Source organism: Vespula pensylvanica, chromosome 10 (genome assembly GCF_014466175.1).
Source record: "Vespula pensylvanica isolate Volc-1 chromosome 10, ASM1446617v1, whole genome shotgun sequence".
Classification (NCBI taxonomy): Eukaryota; Metazoa; Arthropoda; class Insecta; order Hymenoptera; family Vespidae; genus Vespula; species Vespula pensylvanica.
This window is the reverse complement of record NC_057694.1, coordinates 1898610-1919487: the sequence shown is the minus strand read 5'-3', so window position 1 is coordinate 1919487 and position 20878 is coordinate 1898610. Positions and strand designations below refer to the sequence as shown.

At 41.3% G+C, this 20878-nt stretch overlaps 1 protein-coding gene across 7 annotated transcripts in view; it reads right to left on the bottom strand.

Moving 5' to 3' along the window:
* Positions 1–485: 485 nt before the first annotated feature.
* The window catches only part of LOC122632656, a 150605-nt gene continuing 130212 nt past the window's right edge, over positions 486–20878 (bottom strand). For 6 of the 7 annotated variants that reach the window (XR_006327916.1, XR_006327915.1, XR_006327911.1 and 3 more), the window contains one exon: positions 486–809. The gene's annotated coding sequence lies outside the window, so the exon portion shown is untranslated. Of the gene's footprint in view, positions 810–8523; positions 8661–20878 lie in introns of those variants that run through there. The other variant, XR_006327917.1, reaches the window with a different exon arrangement.

The window sequence follows — 20878 nt, the reverse complement described above, 5'->3', positions numbered from 1 at the left end:
TTGAGATTTGTAACAGGATCATATGATGTGCCAGGAGGTGGCACACGAAATTCCCCCACCTCCAAGTCCCTCATTACCTCCTGACAAAAATTCAAATTACTGTTAATGCGTACAGTTTTCCCTCAAATTGAGATTTGTAACAGTATCATATGATGTGCCAGGAGGTGGCACGCGTATTCTTGTTATCTCATGCGTAGTTATTTTCCTTTTTGTAATATCAGATTCTCTATATAGTGGGGAATTATTTTTGTTGATTGAACCGCACGGACTTCTTATCTGTTTGTAATTTGTTTAATTTTTTTTGGTCATCCATTTTTGCATCACTTATTATTATATAAAGAGGGATTTGATATATAGGGAATAGTTGGTATATTGTGGATTTTGTTTTAAGAAAGAACACATTGAAATTTGATGCGTTATAAGCATTTATTTTTTTTATATGTTCATAGATACAATATATATTACATTTTCTAATTATACTTGTTTTCGCTTACTTATAATATTAACAACTTTATAAAAAATAACAGATCATTATTAATATTGTACAGTATGTTTATCTATAATTGATATCATTACATCTTCGTAAATTTAATTTTTGTTTGCGCAATTTTTCGATCTTCTACGATGTATATCCTTCTATTCATCTGGTATACAGCTTTGTGGCAAAATCTCCGTGTTATGGTTCTCTATGTTTTCTTCCTTTTGCGTAACTTCTCTGTCTTCTTCTTTATTTTCACCATCTTCCTTAGTTGTCAAGTCTTTTCAAATATCTGGAAGTTATTTGATTACGTTGAGATGCATCTGGCCATCTGAAAAAGAAAATAATTAAATTATTTTTATCTTTCATATTTGTTGAATTTATTTTAATGATATTCAAAAAGTAGAATAACATCTCCTTCCGTCATTCTTTGCTCATAAAATTCTCGTATTGATAAAACTGGAGGAGTAAATTATCCTGCTCCATAAATTTTCTTTCCCAGCTCTCTGGCTCTCTCTCTTTTTATTAGTTTTTATTTATTTTTGTTTTCTTCTTTCTTTTTCGTATTTTAAATCTATAACTTAGGACGTAATTGATCAATAAATTCTATATACTTAATATATAGTATTTAACTGATTGACGACCATATATATAGAATTGATATTATATTGAAAACTACGTATGTGTATGTGTGTGTGTGTTGTTTTTCTTTGGTATAATAGAAGAAAAAAGTATCTAATGGTTCGAATCTAGAATGTGGAAGGTTGCTATTTTTCCTCGAAGTCTAAGCCCGGCGACGTAATCCTTGTGATCGGTACATCTTCCGGTTTCGAGGATCCCGAAGAAGAAGAAGAATAAGAAGAAGAAGAAAGAGAAGAAGAAGATGAGGAATAAGAAAAAGAGAAGGAGAAGAAGCGTGTCCCCGCTTCGTAGAGGTCGGATCAGAACGAGGATCGGGGCAAAGCTGGTATTACCGGGATGTAGCGGATCGAAATGGTGCGGGAAGAGAGAGGAGTCAGGGTAAGAGAAAGAAAGAAAGAAAGAAAGAAAGAAAGAAAGAAAGAAAGAAAGAAAGAACGAAAGAAAGAGAAAGACAGAGATATCGTAAGATAAGAAAAAGGAAGAAAGAAGGAAAGAGAGATAGAAAGAGAGATGTTCGAGGATCGTGCGCCTCTGGCGTGATGTTCAGCTCGTGGAGGATTACTACCTCTCTCTGAGTGCCGGAAAGCGAGAGAGAAAGAGAAAGAGAATGAGAGAGAAAGAGAAAAAGAAAGAGGGAGAAAGAAAAAGAGAAAGAGAGAGAGGCATCACGTCGTCAATCATGGTCCAGTTGCTTCTATGTACTACATACTCTCTCTGAACGCGGAGAGCGGGCCAGTACATGCTACTGCATTGTGCCGCACAATGTTCAATCATCTCTCCGTCGATTCCTTCGGCTTTAATTGAAGAAAGGGTCTACAGCGAGAAAGAGAGAAAGATATATATATATATATAAATAGAAAGAGAGAGAGAGAGAGAAAGAGAGAGAGAGAGAAGTTGGTAGTAGAAAGAGAAGAAAAAGAAGGAAGATAAGAAGAAGAAGAAGAAGAAGAAGAAGAAGAAGAAGAAGAAGAAGGAGAAGGAGAAGGAGGACAACGACGACGACGACGACGACGACGACGAGGAAGAAGAAGAAAAGAAGGAGGAGGAGGTAAAGGAGAAGTGAAAAAAAGGAAAGCGCTATGGGGGTGTCGTTGACCCCAACGACGACGATATTGTGTACCACTTCAGCCTTTAAGTCCGGGTCTCGAAGAACCCAGCAAGGAATAAGGACCTCCTCAGCCACACTCAGCCGAGTCCTTGGGCTATGGATCATTAACCAGGGCGAACCGCGAAATACGAAATCGCGCCGAAAATCACGACCTTTTGAACCACCCTCTCTCTTTCTTTTTACCTCCCTCCCTCGCTCTCTCTTTCTCTCTCTCTTTCTGTCTCTCTCTCTCTCTCTCTCTCTCTCTTTCTCTCTATCTCTTTTACTTTCTCTCCTTTTCAGACTACTTTCTTTATCTTTGTTCCTGAGTAAAGTGAGAAGGAAATGGTAGGTAGGCAGGCAGGAAACTTGAGAAACGCGAAACTCTCCAATTTGTAGCGAAAGCCCGTCCTTATCGATTTCGTTGAAACCCTCTTCTGATGCTCGGAGAATATCGTCGAGTATTCTTCTTCGCAACAAGGAAATGTTCTTTCTTTCTTTCTTTTTCTTTCTCTATCTATCTATCTCTAGTTCTATCTTCTTCCTTCTCTAGATCTTCCTCCACATCTTTTACCTTTTCCTTCTTCTTCCGTAGATCTCGTCGACGAAGCTTGTCGTAGTTGTAACTGTCGTGGACTGTCGAGGCCTCAATTACCGATCTCAAGTGGCGAGTAAGAAGAGGGAAATATATCTCCCAATGTCACGAGGAGTATATATCGCAAGAGAAGGAGAGAGAAAGAAAGAAAGAAAGAAAGAAAGAGAGAGAGAGAGAGAGAGAGAGAGAGAAAGAGAAAAAGAACGTCGATTTACCTTTCGCTTCGATCCTCTCATGCGTGTAAAAAAAAGTCGACTCGCTGACGTTTCTTCCTAAGCGTTTTCTAGAAATTACGTATCTATTATCGGCCACGTACCCACCTAAACAGCTGCACATACGCACACACATATATATAGAGAGAGAATACCAAGAGATTTTCCATGGATATACATTGAACGTACGACGAGATATAACTATTACGTTTACTCCTCACGAGACTCCCGAGTTAATGTACGCGTAATCGATCTTACGACTTAAGTAGCCTCTCGCGTATCAGGAAATCTACTCGATAGAGAACCCGTAAGCGAGAGTTAGAAAGACGATTCGATAGAGAAAGACAGACGGACATATAGACAGACAAGTGGTAACATGTAACGACGACGTACCGTCACTTCGAGAGGTTTACGTAACGTTCCATATCCATAGTTCACAATTCACGAGTTCACCCTCGCTCAACGACGCAAAGGATTCAACTCGGCTCGTTCTCCATGAACAAGAGAGAAAGAGATACAACTTTACCCTCGGGCGAAGCAGCTACGGCAGCAACGCCGGCGCTACACGCCTCTCTTACTACGGTACTCTGCTAAAGCTAGAAAGAGAATATCAGAGAGAGACAGAAAGACAGAGACAGAGAGAGAGAGAGAGAGAGAGAGAGAGAGAGAGATAGATAGCACACAGCATCCGCAGCACCTTCACAGCCGACTTCCGTACTCGCTAGTACGCGCGAAATGGGATCCATTTCGCGATTTCCTGCGAACACGATCCAATGGGGCCTCCCTTCGAACGAACAGGAGGAGGAGGAGAAGTAGGAGGAAGAGGAGGAGGAGAAGGATGAACAGGAAGAAGGTCGAGGCGGATGGAGCCGAGTTCTCGTGGAATACAATGCCGCGAATCGCCGTTCTCTAGCGAATACGAGAGAGACAGAGATATAAAGAGAAAATGAGAGAGAAAGAGAAATATATACAGAGAGAGAGAGAGAGAGAGAGAGAGAGAGAGATCCACTTCATGCCCTTCGGTTATGGTAAATGCACCGTAAGTCGAGATATAAACGCGCAGGTATACGCCCTGAGCCGCTTAAGTTACAAAACAGAGGCGGTAATTAGCTCGGTGGCGCCGTGTCTCGAAGTTTTCTTCTTCTCTATATGTTTCCATCGTTCATTCGTCTACTCCTGACTCTTTCTTCTTCTTCTTCTTCTTCTTCTTCTTTTTCCATTCTTTCTTTTTCTTCTTCTTTTTATCCCTTTAAGCAACGTCCAGGATAAATCCTTTCTTGCACGTTACCGCTCTCTTTACTTCTCTACGTTTAAACAGCATCTCCATACTCCTCTTCCTCCTCATCTTCCTAGCTAAGATCCCTTTCTCTTTCTCTCTTTCTCTCTTTCTCTCTTTCTACGTGCGTATCTGTTTCTTTCTAATACATGTATGGGAGTTACGAGTACCAAGTATAATATCTTCCAAGGTTTATACCACCTGTCGTTAAACGATTATGTCACGGTACCTACGGTCTACGACGAGGATACTTTTCCTGATCGCTTCCATCCAACTGGAATTGCTTTCTTCGACAAGGACTATTGACGCACGAGTAATTTTGAAAGAGAAAAAGTAATATTGTATTTCGATGTCTTAGCTATTGAAAATATTTAATGATGATAATAGAGAGTTTGTCTGGTTTGATTTTGGAAAGAAAGTAAGAAAACATAAAATAAAAGATATGTGTATGTATATTACGAGAGAACTTTGAAGATCACGAAATAACCTTGAAAAAACCTATCACGTAGAATTTAAGTCCGTTCGAATCATTCAAGATTCTGTTTAAAAGTAAATTATAGAGAAAAATGAAACTAAAAGAACAGAGACAGAAAGAGAGAGAGAGAGAGAGAGAGAGAGAGAGAGAGAGAGAGAGAGAGAGAGAGAGAGAGAGAGAGAGAGGTGGATAAAGAGAGCAAAGGTAACTCCATTGAACTATCATCCTCTTCCATTTCTCCCTAGCTCAGCTTACTACACAGCAAGAGAGGAAAGTGGATTGCAGAAGAGAATTATCCGGATGTTGGTGCACGCTTTGACCCTTCTCGGTTGTACCGATACTGTGCAACGTAGAAAATCCTGTTTCGCCGAGTGATGCATTAGGATAATGAATCCCGTGATAGGACGGTGTCGATGTTCCGTGTTTCTCTTCCGCCGGTAGATCGGTAATTTACTTGTCCGTTTGACAAACGGAGCTCATGAGAAGAGGCACGCGTGCGTGGATGATAGCTAAAGGATCGTGACTGGTTTTATCTAAGACGAATTTCATCGTCAAGGACGATACGCACCGAAGTTTCACACGAAATGAAAAGAAATTATTACTGATATATCTCGTTTACATATTTACTTACATCAAGCTTGTAATATAAAATATATTATAAGTGATATGCATTGGATACCAGATGACGAAGATTTTTCAATGAAAAAAGAGAACTATTGCGGAAGTTACATTTATATAGACATACACACACACACGCATATATATATATATATATATATATATATATATATATACACAACAAGAACATAGATCTCTCTTGATGATTCTTCCACGAAGTTGTACAAAACGTTGTACATCGTCGAAGGATGAACGTTTGCCTTAGAATACAAATAAGTCATGGAGGTTATATTATCAGAAAGGCTTTTACGTGCATCGCCGAGCTCGTAAATCTGTCTTTATCGAATGCGTACGCGTGGCTGCCGTACCGTTATCCTCGTGACACGCGACACACACGCTGTTATCTCCTCGAACTGCGAAGGTCAAAAGCGGATGTTTGAAAGAGAAAGATAGATAGAGATAGAAACAGAGACAGAGAGAAAGACAGAGATAGAGATAGATAAAGACAGACAGAGAAAGAGAAAAAGAGAGAGAAAGAGAGAGAGAGAGAGAGAGAGAGAGAGAGAAAGAGAAAGAGAATGCTACGATCATCGATTCGTTCGCTCGTAAAAGTGGTCCGACGACTTCGACGACGCTTATAGCTGCGATACTTGGACCAAGGCTTGCTTATAAAATCCAACAGCAGGGCGGCGGTGGCGGCAGCGGCTGCTGCTTCCACGAGGATCCTTGGGATCCCTCGATCATCGAGCTTTCTCGATCAACGTGCTACCGGTGGTAGCGACGTGGACGTTGCGATAAAGCCTGCGAAGATTGGACAGTGATAGGAACGAAGGAAGGAACAGCAGGAGATCCTCAAGAGAAGGCGAGTCGAAAGCAAAGAGTGAAAGAGAAATAAAGAAAGAAGAAAAGAAAGAAAGAAAGAAACAAAGTGTGAGAGAGAGAGAGAGAGAGAGAGAGAGAGAGAGAGACAGAGAGAAAGAGGGATAAGTAGGGAAGAAAGAGATGCGAAAAAAGAGAAGATGGAGAAGCTCTGCGCTCGGCGTCACGCTGTCGGGTACACCGGTTTCGCCTTCCACCTCCTATCCTCTGTTTCTTCCACGGCCTCTCTACGAGCCACGTACGAACCAAGAGTGAGAGAAAGGAGAGAATGAGCGAGAGATTGAGAGAAAGAGAGATAGAGAGAGAGTGAGTTAGTGAGTGAATAAGAGAGAGAGAGAGAGAGAGAGAGAGAGAGAGAGAGAGAGAGAGCACTGGCTCGCGATATCGCGAAACGACGCCGCAGAGGGAGGCCGTTCATATGCGTGCGTGTCGGATAATTGTATGTAATTGCCGGGTAGGATAATTAGCGATCAACAATAAGTTTCTCTCTCCTCTCTTTCTCTCTCTCTCTTCCTCTCTTTTTCTTTCTCCCATCTTCTCGATGATCTTGAGCGCGTTGCTGGCTGCTTCCGAGATTGGTACCGCTCCTTTCTGCAAGAAGGAGTAACTTTCGATCGTCCATCCACGCGTCTCTCTCTCTCTCTCTCTCTCTCTCTCTCTCTCGTTCTCCCTGTATTTTTTCTTTCCTTTTTTCTTTCTTTTAACCTTCACCCCGCCCAAGTACACTCCTTTTTCTCCTTCACGATCCGATCGTACGGTAGTCGGAGGAGAGCCGATCGGGACGTTGCTAATAATATGCTAGGCAAGTTGGCGCGTAACCTGTTGGTTGGCGAGAAACGAAGAGGATCGAAATGGGTGCCGCTACCGCGTTTCAAACGACGATGAGATCCCTTCCTGGAGGGAAAAGAGACAGAGAGATTGAGAGATAGACAGATAGATAGATAGATAGATAGATAGATAGATAGATAGGGAGAGAGTGAGAGGGATAGATGATCGATCGAGCGCAGCAACAGCACGACGCGACTTCGAGCTTTGACCAAGGACCTCCTGATGAACGTCTCCGGTCTCTGACGGCTAGCATATAATGGGGTTTCGGTCCTCGTGAAATTGGAATCCCGCGAATGCTTCTGCAGTCGGTCGTCTAAACGTGGCCCAATGTATGTGATAGAGAGAGAGAGAGAAAGAGAGACAGAGAGACAGAGAGAGAGAGAAGGAAGATCGAAGGGTCAACTATTGCGACCGACTGAAACGCACGCGTCCGTTGTTACGCTCCTCCCATTACCCTCCCTCCTCCAATTCCTCACGCTTCTATACCGAGAAGTCCATTGTCCGTTCTATGCTAACTATCGTGGAACGTTGGATTGTCCACACTACGCTCTCCGGCTAATGCTTCCGTAACCCGGACATTGCTGCTCGGCGTTCGAAAAATCTTGTCTTGATGTGATATCTACGCACTATGCTAATAATGATAGATGATAATAATAATCATCATCATCATCATCATCATCATCATCATCATCATCATCATCATCATCATCATCATAATAATAGTAATAATAATAAGAATAAGAATAAGAATAATACTTGGGATTAAAATCGTATGTGGTAATAGTAAAAGGGTTTATATGAGAGCTAGGTAGTTGGGCGGAGACGGCTTTTCGATGATATCGATGTGTCGATCGACGAATGCTGCTGTTGCTGTTGCTGTTGCTGTTGCTGTTGCTGCTAGTAACTCTATGGTGTCTAGTTCGAGGGATATCGGTGCTGTATTGCGTTCCGTGTTCGCGCGAGGCATTATGGCCGCACGTGACTAATCTCCATCGAGATCCTGTATTGACAAATCGAGCTAACCGATCTTTTTCTTTCTCTATCCTCGACCGTACAATCAACATAGTCGTTGTCGTCGTCATCGTCGTGGTCGTCGTCGTCGTCGTCGTCGTCGTCGTCGTCGTTCGTCGTCGTCGTCGTCGTCATTGTTGTTGGTCGAGTTAGCGATGTGAAGACGGACACGTCATGGGAGTTTGCAGGTGCAGTCAAAGCCGATCGTCTAATTACACGGACGAACGTTACGGCACGTCGTCATAGACCTTTTAAGACGTTTCCCTTCCTATATATGTTACGGATTACAAAGTTCGTCGAAGTTAGTTCGTCGAGACGTAGTTTAGATAATATTTAGAAAGGCACGTAGTATATACGTAAATCTATGCCTTACCATTTTTCGATCTTGGATTTGTAACAATAATATCTACATATATACGTACATATATAATATAAATCAGAAAGATTGATCGAAGATTGTGGATCGATGTAACTTGTGGTGGAATTTGAGATGCTGTACGATGTTGCACGAAAAGCGACGGAGCGAACGCGTCAACACGTGCTCTCGCCTCGCCTGCCTTACACCCGACTGACTTCGGAGTCTGTCTTTGGAACGTAAACAAATAATAAACATTGGCCGGACTCCGAACACATATACATATGTATACGCACGAACGTATACGTCCTCGCACGCAGATATACAACGAGTTGTACGCTTTGAAGACGGCTTTATGTAACGACCTTTTGTTTACGACTCGACGAAATAAATGAAGTTGTTCTGAAGAAACTTCTCGTGTTCTTTCAATTACTTTTTCCAAGAAAATTCGGATTACTCATATTTCTTATATATATATTTTTTCGTAATTTTTCGCTTTTATATTTTACGCGTTTATGAAAATAGATATTAAAGATCCGATCGATATATATATATATATATTTTTAGCTTCATCAAACTATTCCAATTCAATTGATAAGACATATTGCATAAATCGTATTTCTCCAAGTATCTTCCTTTCAAAAGATTCGAACGAGAAGATCCTCGGACATTATTACCACGCGGAAATCGAACGAAAGAGACACGAGACGGTTGGTAGTAACGCGAAGGATCAACAGGATCGAGAACAATAAGAGAAGTTTTCTCTTCGATCGAATCGGCAACCCCCGTCGGGTCGAGCGTGGGTCGATGTAAAAGGGGAGGGCTGGGAGGGGAAGAAGCAACGACGACGACGACGAAACAACGAAGACAACGACGAAGATACGAATTCGTAGGTCCCGCTCAAAGTACCAAGCTTCGGAGGAAGAAAAGAGAAAGGAAGAGAGACAGAAAGATAGAAAGGGAGAGAAAGAGAGACAGCAAAACAGAAAGGAAGAGAAAGAGAAAGAGAAACGAAGAAAGGGGGAAAGAGAACCCGACGGTTTATCAACCTTATCTCCCTCCTTTTCTTCTCCTCCTCCTCCTCCTCCTCCTCCTCCTTCTTCTTCTTCTTCTTCTTCTTCCTCCTCTTCTTCCCGGAGGCGAAAAACAAAGTCAGTAAAGTTACGGCGAAACGCAAGCAACACGAAACGAGGGTCAAAATCCTTGCGCTTCGAAGGATGCTGCTGCTGCTGCTGCTGCTACTACTACTTCTGCTGCTGCTGCTGCTGCTGATGTTGGCAGAGAGAGAGAGAGAGAGAGAGAGAGAGAGAGAGAGAGAGAGAGAGAGAGAGAGAGAGAAAGAGAGATTTGCCGGTCGAGAGAAGAAGAGAGAAAGAGAAAGAGAAAGAGAAAAAGAAGAAGAAGCGGTGTGTCGAGTAAGAAAGAGTGAGAAGGAGAATGTGATAGGAGTAACAAAGAAGGAAGAAGTTAGCGGAGTTGAAGCGAGAGTGAGAAAGTAGAGAGTGAGAGGTAAGAGAAGGATGAGGATGAGGATGAGGAGGAGGAGGAGGAGGAGGAGGAGGAGGAGGAAGAAGAGGAGGAGAGGTAGGTAAGGCTACTGCGCGTTAGCTGTGCCTGTAGTACTCTACCTCCGCGGCCTCTGCCACCTCCACCTCGACCGGCTCACCTGAAGACAAGTTACCCCGCAATAAAAACACCGAGAAAATTATATGCCTCCCGGGCGCGCGCGCCAGCAGCGGTGAGTTGGAGCTGAGCAAAAGGACCACTTGCCTTTCCTACTAACGCGGGGAAAAGGAGAGCAAGGGACAGCAGCAGCAACTGCAACAGCAGCAACTGCAACAGCAGCAGTAGCAGTACTAAGAGGAGGAAAGGTATCAGGGAAAAAAAGTACGCTGTACTTCTCTCTATCTCTCTCTCTCACACACATACACTTTTTCTGTCTTTCTCTTTCTATTTCTTCCCTTTTCTATCTATATTTCCCTTCTTTCCTTTTCTTACCTCGTTCAGGCTGCCCGAGGCTGTCGAGGAAGAGCCAGCCAAGAAGAAGAAGAAGAAGAAGAAGAAGAAGAAGAAGAAGAAGAAGAAGAAGTAGAAGAAGAGGAGGAGGACGACTGCATAAAGGAGGAAGCCGTGCATCGCCACGGAAGCCGAGGCATCGGCTCGATCGCCGAGAGACGACTACTACTAGCCTCCGCGTGTCTTCCACTGGGAGATTTCAAGAGTTTACTTAGTAAAACTCTGAAAGAGAAGGTGAAAAAAAGGAGAATCGGTGGGGGAGAGAGAGAGAGAGAGAGAACAAAAAAGGTAGGTAGCGCGAGAGGAATAAAAAAGTATAAATGTTGCAAAACGCGCATCGAGGCGTACCCTTTTATCGCCGATATATCCACTCACCAATCGATACTTTCTTCTTTCTCGAAACGAAGGATGGAAGAACGGTAAAGAAAAGGAAGGAAAGAGAAGTAAGAGTAAGAGAAGGAGAAAGAGGAGGAGGAGGATGTGGAGGAAAGAAGCGTTGCCCCGCGACTTATTCAGGAATAAAATTCAGGGCAGTAACGACCCGTTCTCGCGAACGAACAAAGACGTGTCCTCGTTGCTTGGCTTAAGCGAGAAAGGGACAGCGATACAACAGACCAGTCCGGCCAGCTGATGAGCCGGTTCTCCGATATACACTTTTGTTTCATCTTATTTCCTTCCCTCTTACCTCCTCTTTTTTATCGTTGTCTCTCTCTCTTTCTCTTTCTCTCTCTCTCTCTATGCACCTTCTTCTTCTCTTCTGAAACACGAAGAGAGAAAGAGAGAGAAAAAGAGGGAGAAGAGGGCCCCGCTCACAGTGTATTTATACCCAACTCTCACTGGTTGGTTCCTCCTCCGTTCCGCGCCACGTACATTATACACGCACTATTCGTGCGTACATATATATGTACGTGTGGGTCCATGTACACCAAAAATATATACATATATGTATGTATGTATGTATGTATGTATGTATACGGGCTCCGAATTTAAGGGCCTCGTGTCCATGGGCCGGACGTTCCCCGCGGGAGGCAATGTGTGCGTGTAGCCATACAAGCGTTTCGACTTAACGAGCTTTTTATATATTTTCCGCTGGACGTCTCTCGACGATTCGCCTCGTTCCTTCTTTCTTTCTTTCTTTCTTTCTTTCTTTCTTTCCTTCCTTCTTGCTTTCGTTCTTTCTTTCTTTCTTTCTTTCTTACTTACTCTAAACGGCTCGAATAGGACGCGCAACATTATCGTGTATTTATCGACCGAAAGAGAAAGAGACAGAAAGAGAAAGAAATAGAGAGAAAGACAAACCGAAAAAGGAGGGACATAAGGATACAGTTATCTTTTACTCCTCCGATTTTTCTACCGCTTTTCGAGAGTTATTTTTAGCATTGTCCACGAAACCAACCAACCAACCAACCAACCAACCAACTAACCAACCGACCATCCGTCCGTCCATCCGTTCTTTCGTTCGTTCGTTCGTTCGTTCGTTCGTTCGTCCGAGGCAACGCCACACGAACGTTATATTCCCGTAAGGCTTCACGAGTAACGCGAAGATAGCCAGAGACGATAATGTCTTAACTGCGCGCAAGAGAGGCGAACTCGGTTGCGGAAGAAAAGCGAAGTTAAAAATCGATAAAAGTCTGGCACGATAAAGCTGCTGCTTTATTACGTCGCGAGAAATATTATAGTTTGGACGAGATACGTTCTCTTTCTCGCTCTTTCTCTCTCTCTCTCTCTCTCTCTCTCTCTCTCTCTCTCTCTCCTTTTCTTTAAAGGAACAAATACAGAGAGAGAGAGAGAGAGACTCTGGGAGTTGCTTTATTAGCCGTAAAGTGTTACCTCTTTTCTCCCTCTCTCTTTCTTAGCTAAAGAATAAGTAGAAAATGAAGAAGGTAAAGAAAGAAAGAGAAAGAGAGAGAGAGAGAGAAAATATCGATAGCAACGACATCATTGTGATCAACGTCCCCGATATCGAGACGAAGGCAATGAGATCATTGCTTGGAATAAACTAAGCAATAATTTTATGCCACCAGCAAAAGAGGTAGCACCCTCCCGCGTAAGTACTCGCTCCGTCGACTCTCGACGAGCACGACGAAAGCGAAGACTAGAATCGCGAGTACGCGAAGGCGACGGCCGCAACGCGCTAATCGTTGCGCAACGATTTATTTTCCATTGCGATATACAGCAATATTGCGCTCTCGTGCTGTAGTACAACTGGCCTTGGATGCGATAGGCATTACACGATGGCATAATGCACGAGACACGGGACAAGCCAGCTGTGCTGCGCTCGAGAGGGAACTCCGACTTCTCTTCCTCGCGATCGATCGATCGATCCTGTCGATCTTCGTTGATTTCACTAAGATTTTCTTTCCGATATCTCCGATATTTTATTTATCTCTTCGCGTATATATATTTATTTATTTGTTTATTTATTTATTTATTTATGATTTAGGTAGTACTATCGAAATATTTAAAATTATTAAATTTCATGATCGAGTCGGATAATAATTAATATCGAATTTTTCGATTTTCTCTTCTCAATCTTATTCTTAATTATATGTATGTGAGTTTGCGTGTGTGTGTCATTAGATTTATTATATTTATTATATTAATATATCTGATCGAATGATAAATATACGAAATGATAATTAATTAAGAATACTCCTTCCTTTCGATCTGCATAAGCTCTATAGGCGTTAATCACAAAGAGTGAATTCGCACGAACGAATGTTCACGCGATGCGAATCGAACATTATTTTTCTCTTTTTCTGTCTCTCTCTCTCTCTCTCTCTCTCCTTCTTTTCCACGCATGGGTATCATTCATAAACGATAAAGACGCTTTTGACCTCCTTCTTATAAACGGAGGCACGCGCGTCGTCTTAATGAAGTAAGAAGGAGATACGCGTGGCGTATGAATAATTAAAATACGACTTACATTAAAATGTAATCGCTCCCGACGAGTTTAACGAACCGTTCTTGAACCGATTAACGGGAGAGGCATGCCACCGCAGGACGCGTCAGATTTCACGGTTTGTCGTTTATATTCTTCGACTCGATCTGAACGAGGCCGACATTTGCTACCATCGTCTCTCCTTCGTAAATCAACTTTGTCAACAGTATGTCGATATGTCGATAATACAACGAATCCTTCCGCTCCCCTCCATCCCTTCACCTATTCACTGACAATGAACATAAAAACAATACGCCAAATAATTTCGATCTCGAGAAGATCGTATTTAAGTCTGATCAAACCGATCCACCATCAAGAAATCCAATTCCGCACGGTTCGATAGTCCTACTACGTCGTTCACCAGAAACCTTCGAATGATACGTTACGGTCCAAGGTCGTTGCACTATAGTAACCAAGAACAAGTTCGAAGTTACCCGTCCCTCTTCGATGTCCGGCACAAACAACAACCCTCGTTCTAAGCAATTAACCGCGATTAAAATGCCATCTCCTCTTGTATAGTGCAGTAGCAAGCAGTACTATTATTAGCAATAGTAATAGTAATGGTACTGGTAGTAGTAGTCGGTGGCATCGTTCGCAAATTTTCGAAGACTACTACTCGATTCGATATTCCCGACGTAGGCAACTCCACGAGTTGCCCGTTATCGCCAAGCAACACCCTTACACTATTTGGCATCCAGAAGCTACACTGTTTGCTTCGCTAATTAGACACGTAGTATACGCGTGTACACGCCCTGTTTCTGTATATAGTCATACCGGAACACGAAAGAGACAATCGCATATAATATACACCTCCAAGCTTGATTGTGTAGTGGTGCTCGCAGAACCGACAGTGTTTCGTATGTAATATACCTCCTACATGTAATACTCCTTCCTGCCACCGTTACGCAGGACTACGTACGTGAGATATTGATCCGGGTACGTGACTACATACATCAAGTCGACCATGCTGGATAACCGACGGGACGTACCAAGATTACCTTCGTCCACTGTCTTACCGCTTCAACGTCATCCATTACGCGGCTGTTTGAGATTCTCCGCTCGGATGGCCAAAACTGGAACGTCCTGAATACTCTCTCCTCTGGTCGATGATTGCTATATTGACGCAGCTGTTTCAATGTAAATTGACGCCCGCTTTCGAATCAAAGCGTATTACGTTATCGATCAACGAAAGTTAATTATCAGTTTTAATGGAAAGACGAAATTATCTATATATACTCATATATACATATACGTATATATATATATATATATATATATATATATATATATAATATTATAACGTATTAACTCAAATTAATGTGAACGTCTGTTGCAATCGAAATGAATGTTCGTGGCGTTAAGATTGACGTCACGTGGTTACGCTTTTGGCGAATGCAGATGCACGCACGTGATGCATCTCGAACGCACGTGCGCTCGAAAGATAATGACGAGAGCCTTCCTTCTTCCGTGAGAATGAAAGACACTCATCGGACAAGTATCGTCGCGACGTGCTGCTCACTGAGAAGATCCTATACATGATTAAATTTTGCAATTGTATAGAGACTTCCCACAAAAGGAGTCCAGCTCTTACCGTCTATTTCCTCGTAATTTTCCGTTTACTTTGAACCATCCTCAAGGCACCATTTTTATTTCTATTTCTCTTTAAAGTATTCCTTGAGGTTTCGTAACACGGGTATAATAAATCTTTCTTCCTTTTCTTCTAACATTTTATCGAAACGATCTCCGACACCATACGACGACTCCATTTTCGTTTAGAACGTTCAGACATAAAAATGACGTTTAAAACGTTCGATATAATTTATATCTTCTTACGATTCTCAGTAAGAAAAAATGAGGAACAGAAAGAAGAAAAAGAAATGTCTCCAATTTAATCGCAGTTAAGGATGGATCTTTATTTGACTTTGTCGAACTACAAAGAAAAACCTCAAAATGTGTGATCGTTCCCGTGTCATGTTTCAAATGTGACCAAGAAAACTAGGAAAGCTAGATCATTCCGAAAGAAACGTTACGAGCGCGTTAATGTCCTCGTTGAAATTCTGAAACGTTAATTCTTCTTCGAAAACGAGCCATTCCCCTAGTAAGCTGGTTATGGGTTTGGGGACCGATCGATTTAACGGAGAAAGAAGTGACGCTCTTTAAACGGCCGTTAGCCTATCCGAGCGTAGAATTTTTAAAGCGTTCATAAGATCACAAAGTTTACCATAAAATCGACTATGTTAACCGTTTGCATTGAAACGATCCACGAGGGTCTTTAATAATCTTCCAAAATGTTCTCTTATACTTTTTACACGATGTTTTAGAGATACCTTTTCTCTTGTTTCTTTTTTTTTTGTTTTTTACGTTCGCGCACAGATCTCTTAAAAAATTCAAATACTTCGTTTTATATATTTCTATATATTACGAAGGGATTAGAAACATTTTATCGCGTCATTTGCACACGAGATTTAATCCTCCATAAAGTTATGTAAATTTTCTAGTCAGACTGCTCTATGTGTTTTAAAACTTCTTCTTCTTCTTTTCTTTTTTTCTTTTTTTTTTTTTTTTCATTTATCATCACAAAAAATTAATCGTTACTTGGTATGCGAAAATATTAATTATCATTTTGTTTTGAAAATAACGCGTACGCTTTAATGAACTTCTTTCTTTTTTCATTTTTAATTCCAAACGAAAGAAAAGGGGAGAAAAAAGAAAGAAGAAGAAATAGAAAGAAAGAAGGAAAGCAAGAAAGGAAGAAAAAGAAACAAATTTTTTTTTTTTATAGAGGGTCAAAAGACAATAGAACACATGGTAAATTTAAAATCCTTCATATTTTGTTCTCTTCGAGTTTCTCCTTCCCCCCGAACGGCACGAGACAAAACAAGAGCGTGAGCAAGACGAGGGTCTCGACCCTTTTCCTCTTTTTTCTCCAATTTCTTCCCTTAAAATCATGTCTCTCGAGGAAAACTTGAACTACTGCTCTCGCTTCTTCTCATTCTTATTTTTTCTTCGTTCTCCTCTTCTACCATTCTCCACTACCATTCTTCTCTTCCTTCCTCTTCTACTTCTTCTTCTTCTCGAGATACATGATTTATTTTCACTGGCACCACGCGACACGTGTTACGAGCTAACACGTGGTCGTGCTTACGATACGTTCGTATAGCTTGCACTAACCAACGAACCAACCAACCAACCAACTAGCCAACCGACCGGCGAACCAACCAACCAACCAACCAACCAACCAACCAACTAACCGACCAACAGAGAAACGCACGCGCGAGAGAGAACGCGTGTTGTCTCAAGCGACATGTCATTTATTGTTTCAACGTCCAACCCTCGGCTCTCAAGACTTCGATACAATCGATCTTTCAGGATTGACAGGACCAATCTCGACTTTCAACAAAGGTCCTCTTTCTCTTTATCTCTATCTCTCCCTCTCTCTCTCTCTCTCTCTCTCTCTTTCTCTATTCAAAGTGTTTCCTTTTTTATTGAAATAAAAATGAAGTAAAAAGAAAAAAAAACAAAGAAAAAGAGAGATAGAGAGAAAGAGAGAAAGATTTTCAAAGGAAAAGAACAGAAAAGAAAAGTGTTATCCTTCGTTGAGCTAATCGACACGATTTTCCTCTACGGATCGTTCATAATGTATTCGATTATGCCTTAATCGTCGTGAATTACAGTCACGAATGGGTTATATCAGTGTCGAAGGATCGATAGAGTTTTAGATCGCATCGGGAGACGCATTGTCTCCGTTCTCGCTCGATGCCATTAGCGTCGTTAATCATAGAGCCTGCGGCTACGGTTCTCGAAAGCGTACGAGTAAACGAGAAGGATATAGAGAAAAAGAAAGAAATATTTATATGTACATGTATATATATATATATATATAGAGAGAGAGAGAGAGAGGGAGAGAAAGAAAAGAACAAGAAAGGAGAAAAAAAAATTAAAAAAAGAAAAAACTAAAGAGAAAGAGAGTACATACACACGTATATGTATTATACTTAGTTACATAGATTACTATATGCGTATATTTATCTCTACTAGCACAGTGCGAATCCTTGAGCGAGGCACCTTAACGATCGATCGAAAAGGCCGTTACGTGGGTACGCGACGTACTCTCTTCACTATTAGAGGCGAGAGATTACGAAAGAGGAATGCCTGCCATTCATTAGGAGATCCTCGAGCGTCACGTTATCCTGCTCAGCTTTCAAACGTTCTTCGTCTTCTTCGTCTCGATGATCTAAACTTGGCCTTGTCGAGTTACTTCTCTTCTCTCTTTCTCTTTCTCTTTCTCTTTCTCTCTCTCTCTCTCTCTCTCTCTCTCTCTCTCTCTCTCTCTCGTTTTCCTTCTTTCTTTCTCGAGAGGAAGACACAGAGAAAGGAGATGATTCTAAGATTACAGCTTTGCAACGATCGACCTAAGTCGGCATCCTTTCCAGAAGCAAGTAAGCAAGCAAGCAAGTAAGCAAGCTTTCCTTTTCTTTCTTTCTCTTTCTCTCTGTTTAACTGTCTATCTACCTATCTACTTATTCTTTCTCTTTCTCTCTTTTCAACGAAGAAGACAAACACGAGCGTGCCCATGACACCGTAACCTTACCCAACGGAACGTGGTGCACGATCGAATCGAGGGATCGTTTCGATCATTAGCCGCGCGTCGTCGTGTCATTAGTTTCCTTCTTATCCATCCAAGAGAAGCGTCGATGATTCTCGCCGGACGATACTTCGTATCTTCGTTGTTTGCATAATGATGTGCGATTATTTATCTGGAGTATGCTAGTGTGCGTGAGAACACGAAGATGAGATTACGAGACTGTAAAGAAAGAGAGAAAGACAGAGAAAAAGATAGAGAGAGAGAGTGAGAGAGGATTTTCTCGGCGTTGATTATGTTCAACGTGAAAAAGGTCGATCCTTTTCAGAGAGATCTCTTCCATGTGTTTGGTTTTATATAATACTCTGCGATATAATACTATCGTTGCGTATATTTAATGATATAAGTAATAGAAATGTAGAAAAGAGTAATAAAATATCGCGTTTGTTTCTTCTCTATCTTTCTCTAATTTTCAATCCTTTCATAAACAAAAACACGAATACCATCTAAATTACTTGAACAAGATACTTTTGGTACAGCTAGGTACACCTTCCCTGGTTAACATTATTTCCACGAACGAAATCATAAAAGTACTGCGCGTCTCTCTCTCTCTCTCTCTCTCTCTCTCTCTTTAGTATTTCGATCGTATATTTCCAAGAATAAGAAATTACACTGTCGGTGATTTTCTTTTCGCGAGATGTTTAATGGAGCAACAAACATGGCTCATGCGGACTCGATTTTGCTTGAATTGCGTAGAGAATATTCGAATAAGGAAGAGGTAATTAAGAAGAATAAGAAAATAAGGAGGATAGGAAGAAGTCGAAGATAAGTAAAAAAACATTAGAGAGAATGAATAAAAAATGAAAAAAGAAAAAGGGAAAAAGACAAGAAAAAACAAAAAAAAAGGAAAAACGAAAGAGGAAAAAGAGGAAAAAGGAGGAGTTCACCGATAACGAGGAAGAAGAAGCGTCGAGCAAACGGACGCTTCTACATATTGCATTCAGCTGAAAACCATTATGCAAAGTCAAAGCGAGGCAAGGCGTGCGCGAGGAACGTGGGCGAGCACGTCGTTGTAAACCGTGATTAAAACATAAATCATGGGTAAAGTCGTTGCTGCCGCTTTTAAACCACACCAAAAATGATTTTTCGAATACGATGGTCGAACGTTTCTTTCTTTTCGTTTTTCTTTTTTTCTTTCCTTTTTTTTTTTTGCAAAAACACGGTAGCCCAACGGAGATATCTTCGTTTCAAAAGTATCCTTTCGAATATGTCGAATTTTCTTTCAACGTGGCAGATATATAAAAAGAAAAAGGTACAACTATTAAAATATTGTCATACTTGACAGTAAGAAATATTCATACTGTAAATTTCATCGAACGTGATATTATCAATTTTGCAATAACGAAAATCGTTCGTCGGAATGAACCGATCTTTCTCGTAATTCCACGTAGTGCAAGTGTTTCCCCCTCGATTATCTCCTTCTATCGTTCCCTTTTTTTTTTCATCTCGTTCGAGTCCGTGCGGCAAGAAGTCAATCGACGGTAATTTTCTATATCTCTCTCTTTCTCTTTTTTACTCAATTCTTGTTATACCTACTCGTCGTTCGTTTTTCGTAAAAAGAGTTTTATCTCCAACGCGTACGCCTGTCAAAATCGTTCAGGAGAGTGTCGACAGAGATAGAAGATAAAGAGCGAGAAAGAGAGAGAGAGAGAGAGAGAGAGAGAGAGAGAGAGAGAGAAAGAGATAGAGAAAGAGATCGTTGCCCTAGTGGAGACTATCAGGACAATTGCAACGCAAAATCGTTCGGTGAGACAAAACAGCAGAGCAATATTATCTTGTAAAAGGAAGGAAAAAAATGTAAAAAAAAAAAAAGAAAATAAAAATAAAAATACAAATGAAAAGAATAGAAAAAAGAAAAGAATGGAATAACGTCGATCGAAGTGACATTGCACAGAGATCGAGTAGACCTATCCGTGCAAGATCCGATCTCTTCTAAGCGAATGAGAGAAATAGAGACAGAGAAGGAGGGAGAGAGAAAGAGGGTTAGAACACTCCTCCTCCCTTTTATCGAAGGCTCTGGACTAAACGATTTTTGCTAAAACACGCTGACTCAGCGATAATTGTCGAGGGTTAACAGACCGCGACATTTCGTTGCCAATGATTTTCTCTTGTGTTCTGTACTATGCGAGAGCAACTTCTATGAGAATTGTTGTTGCGCTATAGGGACGCGACAAAAATCGTACACTGGAGAACGAGTAAGCGCAGCTCACGTTCGTAGATCAAGGATACGATCTATAAAAGAAGTAGGTGTTATTTAGTCCTGCCAATAAGCGTAGATAATTCGTCAAATGGAATAAGGAAAGAAGAAAAAAAGAAGGAACGAGGAAAAATATTAAAATAAAAAAGAGGAAGTAGAAGAAGAAGAAGAAGAAACAGGAAAATTCAATCGAATTTCAATATCTTCAAGAGAAATAGTGACAGAGATAAAAACAGAGAGAGAGAGAGAGAAGTAGCTGTTGGTAGAATTATTTTTTCTACCAATATTCGATAATGTCTTTATCGTCTAGAAGCAACTTCCGAACGGTGCTACTAACCGACGATATTAAGGCTCAATTATCGGCAAGAGTAATCGACGACGCAATGATCCCAACCGACTTAATTATTGGTCGGTCCGTAAGCGAGCAAGCAAGCGTGCTTGCTCGCTTACTCGGCAACGAGAGCAAGTAGATCGGTTCGCTAATTAGCCGTAAAGCTACGAACAGAGATAGAGATAGAGATAGAGATAGAAATAGATATAGAGATAGAGATAAAGAGAGAGAGAGAGAGAGAGAGAGAGAGACTATGTAAGACACAATGTAGGAATAACGGAAAAGAAAATTGGGC